The sequence below is a fragment of the Pelobates fuscus genome, chromosome 9 (genome assembly GCF_036172605.1).
Source record: "Pelobates fuscus isolate aPelFus1 chromosome 9, aPelFus1.pri, whole genome shotgun sequence".
NCBI lineage: Eukaryota > Metazoa > Chordata > Amphibia > Anura > Pelobatidae > Pelobates > Pelobates fuscus.
This window is the reverse complement of record NC_086325.1, coordinates 136,691,478-136,697,913: the sequence shown is the minus strand read 5'-3', so window position 1 is coordinate 136,697,913 and position 6,436 is coordinate 136,691,478.

Below are 6,436 nucleotides of genomic sequence, written 5' to 3'. Positions count from 1 at the left end.
CTTCCCCGAGTCAGTTCCCATTAATTAGTATGCTTCATAGGGCTGATTTTTCAAAGTGTTCTGTTCTAAAAAATTGTCTACCGTTCTAAAGTAAGGCAGTCACCATGGAAACCAGCACCCACATTCCATTGGTGACTCATCCCCTTTTACATTTCTGAACCATTTGTTAAAACAGAACATTTTCATAAATCTCCCCTTTGTGTCCATCTTTTCCCTCAGTATAATATTACCCGTGTCACTGATGGCTGACCTTGAGGTCCCAAATATTTGTAAACTACATTTCCCATGATTCTCTGGAAGCCTTTAACAATATATGAGTAAGCATTTTTAAAAGCATCTATAAGTCACCTGGTTATAGTGAAATAGCCAAACTCTGCCACCAAATAAAAAATACATAAAAAGTCCAGAGGAAAAAAGTAATTGAAAATATTATTATTATTATTATTGCCACTTATATAGCGCCAACAGATTCCATAGGGCTTTACAGTGTTATGAGAGGGGGATTATTCCAATTATTCCATAATGAAATTAGCAAGATTAAACTAATTTATACAAATTAGCACAAATTAAAATGTCTAACGGTAAGCACACTATATCTCATATTATTTAATATCCAATCCGCATTTTTATTCCAAAAATAAATAAAGCACATATGAATTCTAGTGTAGTCCGTAACTGAAAATCATGGGGTTTTGCAGTAAACACAGGACCTACAAATATGAGTAATTTATTAATTGTGTGCATATTTCCAAATATTGTACATATATAATACAATATAAACATTGCCTCGAATGTCCTTTTAGGAAGTCAAAATGTACATTTGCTCATTTGTCTCGAATAAAGCACATATTGTACACATACTATAAAAACGTCCCTGCTTACATATCAGAACTGACAATTTCCAAAATGTTATTGATTAGGAAGTGTTGTTAAGAATGATCATTATACGTTTCTGCAACTACATTTATTAAATAAATAAATAAAATGTCCATGGTTTAGCAACACCTCCTGATAGTTTTCTGACTAATACACTGACCTCTAGTGGTGGTAGAAAGGTATAGCAATAGAAACAGAAATTTTACTTACCGTACCCTAAATTGTTTCTCCTTAATGTGGTGGCAGTACACAGTAGGAATGTTCTAACCCTCTGCAAGAGATTAATTAAAAAGGCCACAAAAGGCCCCTCCCACTTATGTATAAAGGACTCCCAAGGCAATTTCCTTTCAGTTCATAACAAGAAAAAAAAAAAAACAGAGTCTTAAGTACTGCAAATTAAAATTTTATTATCAAGATAGGGAGGGAGAGTTGTACTGCCACCATATTAAAGAAAAAAATAATCTACGGCCAGAACAGTTCCAGTTTTTCCTGGCATATGGTGGCAGTACAAAATTGGGATATAGCAAGATCCCAAAAAACAGGACGGGAATTAAAGGGATACAATAATCACCAAAACATATATAGGTTAATTAAGTAGTTTTGGTGTATAGACAATTCCCTATGCAGTCTCACTGCTCAATCCTCTGCCATTTAGGCGTTCAATCACTTTTTTTATGCAGCCCTAGTCACACCTCCCAGCTTGTGACGTACACAGCCTTTCTAAACACTTCCTGTAAAGAGTCATCTAATGTTTACACTTCCTTTATTGCAAAATCTGTTTAATTTAGAATGTATTATCTATTAATAGTAGGGATGTGCATGGGGAAAATTTTCGGTTTGGTTCAGACTTCGGCAATTCGAGACTTCGGCACTTCAGGACTTCGGCAATTCGGGACTTCGGCACTTCAGGACTTCGGCACTTCAACACTTCGGAATTTCGGAACTTTGGAATTTCGGGACTTCGGCACTTCTCTTGCAGCCGCTTAGTAGATAACTCCCTAATTCCCACGGTATTAGGGAGTTATCTACCAAAAGGCTGAAAGACCTAAATTGGTCTTTCAGCCAAATTCACTAATACTAAGTAAAAATTACTTAGTATTAGTACATTTTGCCCCTACTCGCTATACCGCGAGTAGGGGCATGTCTATTAAATTAAACAGACGCACTTAAAAAAAAAAAAAAAAATCCATCTTCACCCGTGGATGGCTGCGCGCAGACTGAGCTCTGCAGGGCGGGGGAAGGCTTATAAAGCCTTGCCTTGCCCCGCCCTGCAATTAGGCTCAGAGCACTCTGAATGGTGGGTTTAAGCCAACCAATCAGAGTGCTCTGACAGGTAAATGAAGAGACTGACAGGTAAGTCTCTACATTTACCTGTCACAGCACTCTGATTGGTTGGCTTTAAATCCACCAATCAGAGTGCTCTGTGTCATTTTACACAGCGTGGGAAAGTTCTTTGGAATTTTCCCACGCTGTGTAATTTGACTCATAACTATCTGATTGGTTACTTAATCCACCGTTTTATTTTTATTCAGCTTTTTATTTGGCCTTTTTTGGGGCAGAAAAAATAAGATTTTAGAAGAAGGAAAACATCAAATGGTAAGTTTTTTTTTTTTCAGGTACTTAGTTAAATGGTCCCCCTCATTATTTTTAGGGTGAGGGGGGTAGGTAGGGGGTATTTTTTGGGGGGAGGGGGGTGACTACGGGTTTGGAGACCGCTAGTCACCCGGGGAGGGGGGTTAATTTTTATTTAGGGCCCCCAACCCTGAGCAGCGGGGGGAGGACAATGGGTCCCCCCGCTAATTAGTATTTAGGGCCCCCACCAACCGCTCAGGGGTGGGGGCCAGGGGGGAGGACATTAGGTCCTCCCCCCTCATTCTAATTTAGGGCCCCCACCCATCGCTCAGGAGTGGGGGCCAGGGGGGAGGACTTTAGGTCCCCCCCAATTAGTATTTAGGGCCCCCACCCACCGCTCAGGGGTGGGGGCCAGAGGGGAGGACATTAGGTCCTCCCCCCTCATTCTAATTTAGGGCCTCCACCCACCGCTCAGGGGTGGGGGCCAGGGGGTAGGACATTAGGTCCCCCCCCCCAATTAGTATTTAGGGCCCCCACCCACCGCTCAGGGGTGGGGGCCAGGGGGGAGGACATTAGGTCCCCCCCTTTTTCTGATTTAGGGTTCCCACCCACCGCTCATGGGTGGGGGCCTGGGGGAGGACAATAGGTCCCCCCCTTATTTTACTTTAGGGACCCTACCCGCTGTTTAGGGGTGGGGGCCGGGGGGGGGCAAAAGGTCCCCCCCTTCAGGTTAGGAGGGGGAGGGGGACGGGTTTTTTTTTCTTTTACAGTGAACAGCCATGAGCAGTGGGTGGGGGCCCTAAAGTAAAGTAATGGGGGGGGGGCCTATTGTCCTCCTCCCCGGCCCCCACCCCTGTGCGGCGGGTGGGAGCCCTAAATCACAATAAGGGGGGACTTAATGTCCTCCCCCCTGGCCCCCACTCCTGAGCGGTGGGTGGGGGCATGGGCATAGGAACCAGGGGGGTGGGGGGGACGCATCCCCCCCAGTAAATCATGCGGGGGGGACAGGTTATAGACAAATCCCCCCCAGCTCTGCCGGCCGCAGGTGCCCTCAGCTTGCGTGCGGCTCCATCAGGGAACCACACGCACTGCAGACTGGGAAGGGGAGCACCTCCCCCTTCGCACAGGAGCGCCGGGTGTCACGTGACTACCCGGCGCTCAGTCTGACACTGCGCCCGCCGGACGTCCAGAGGTCCCCTTGCTATGTCAGGTAAAAGGGGGGCCAACAGTTTGTAGGAGGGAGAGCAGAGTGAGGTCACCTCTGAAAAGAAAAGAAAAACAGCTGCCTGAGCATTTTTAGTGTTAATTAATGGAAGGGTTAAAGAAGGGGGAGGGGGGGGAGGTAGAAAAATGAATGTATGCAGTTAGGGGGGGCTTCTAATATGGATGGGAGGAAGGGGGAGGTAGAAAAATAATTGGAATGGTTTAGGGGGGCTACTAATATGGATGGGGAGAGGGGTGGGTGGGTGGGTTCTAATATGCATTGAAGGGGTTAGGGGGGTACTAATATGCATGGAAGGGGTGGGGGGTTAATATACATGGAAGGGGTAGGTGGGGTTCTAATATAAATGGAAGGGGTAGAGAAGGGTAGTAAAGTGTATGGAATGCACTTCTGAAAGTGTCACTGAATGGCAGTTAGGAAATGTGGTCACCCTAAGTCAGGGGCAGTATTACACAATCTGTATATGTATAAAAAAATATAAAAAGTAATCTGCAAAGCACAAAATGTTTGCGTCATATGTCGTGCTAAAAATTAAAGGGACTCTCCAGCCAAGCAGTTTTACTCACCTGGTTCCAGCGCCGGGAGCCTCGTGAAGCCGCGCCCCCTATTTCGTCAAAATGACTAAATAGGCGGGCGCGAGCAGGGAGCAATCAGACGCTTCCATTTGGAAGCGTCAGTGCTCCCTTGTGCGCATGCGCGGCATCGCCGCACATACTTCAGAGTTTACGGAATCCTAGTTTATGGAATAAGAATATACCCGGCGAGTAAAAATGCTACCCCCCCAGATTTTTGGGGGTTCCTACACCCATGGGCGGGGGCCCTTAATTAGAATGAGGGGGGAGGACCTAATGTTCTCCCCCCTGGCCCCCACCCCTGAGCGGTGGGTGGGGGCCCTAAAATACGAAGTCTAGGGAACAAGAATGTGCAAAATGATATATAAACATTTCTGTGATAAAAGCAAGTCTTATGGCGTTACTGGTGTGCACATTTTTGTTTGATATTGTATTAACTATCCACAGACTTCAGGTGGAAGGGGTTTTCAATTGCAATTTTTCCCCACAATAAAAAAAAAAAAATATATATATATATATATATATATATATAAATAAAATAAAAAAGCCCCCTGGTTTCTCATTATATATATTTAAGGCTGGGCCATTAGTTGAAGCCGGTGAAGTCGCCATTTTGCTGTATCTTACCTATTTTCCCTCGTGGTCCTGGTTCCTGGCTCCTGTTTGTCCTACTTACCTGACCGTTCACCAAACGCTACAAGCTCGCTGCCTCCTCCGGCTTGCTCGGAGACTGGTCTTGGTGCAGCTCGTTTTTCAATTCTAAGTCAGACCCTTACCGTAAGGCTGCGGTTGCATTCGTTCAACGTCATCGCAGTTTGGGTCTATTCCTTTTCTTCTTTCATCGTATGGTTGTAGGCATTTTGGCACTATTCGTACAATTAGTTTACTCCTATGGGTACGGGTTTCGGTTCTTTCTACCGCACAAACGCAAGCATCGTTCACCATGTTTCATAGGAACCTTTCCAGTATGTTTGTTCATGAAACGTGCGAATGATTGGGTAAAGGCATAGACTGTTTGCACAATTCTCCCCATTAGCAGGTGTTACTAATTCCTCTCTTACACAAATTCAGACGAATAGTAGATATACCTGTCGCTTTGGCTTCACGGTGCCCTCTATTGGTTATAAATGTTATTACAGAACTACAAATATTGGTATATGATTATTGCTATTTAGATTGGTTACTTATGGTATATCATCATGCCATTTGAGCTGACATTTTTTTGTCATCATGATGTTCTTCCCACAGGTGCGTTTCAGGAAGATTAGTCAGCTTTGAAAACTTGTCCTTTTAGGTTGGTAATTTGGTTGAAGTTTGGTTTAGTTAAATAACCCCTTCTGATATTAAATTAACATCTCGAATTCCTTTAGGTGCCTTGGTCAGACCAGACTGTAGCATTTATACAGGTTCTTCAATTTTGTATCAGCTTCTGTCAAATTTCACTCCTTGCATCTAGGATTTCGGGTAGGTTCCTTTATTGTTACTTGGGCCCACTCACATATATCGATATGCTCAGATACTTATTACATCGTATCTATAGATCACAGTACGTATCTACTGCCACCCTCTTTTCCCTAATTTCTGCAAGAATCATAATTTCTGATTCAAACTATCTCAGGTTACAACTTTCACAACTCCTATACCTTACTCCTGTTAGCAGATAGTACTGGCTATCATGGATTTTAGGTGTCCAAATAGGTTCTGTTTTTCTGGTCTTAAGCCACAGGCTAGTGGTCCCGTGAGGCCAACACCCATCCTCACATGTCACTCCCATACTATCTTATGCTTTAGTTATCACGGAGAGGCCAGGCACTAATACGGTGGAACAGCCTTTTATGACTACCACCATTCCTTTTCTTCAAAAGGGGCGGCAGCTCTGACTCAGCTTAACTACAGCATAAATTGGAGTAAGCTGGACACAGTTATTCTGCAGACATTTTTGCAGGCCTCAGGACTCTGGCTTTTGCAGTTTGTGCATCCTAAGCACCAGCTTTTGCCCCTATAAAGTAGAAATTGAGCAGAGCCACTCAGGCCCAAACTCTGCAAGACCAACCAGAATTTAGAAGGATAAGCTGGGTAGGGACATTGTCTTCCTGGGCAAATCCCAAACATGCAACAATTTTAATGCGGGCACTTGTGGTTTTAGTTCCTGTAGATTGTTACACGTTTGTGCTCACTGTTTCCAGGCTCACGC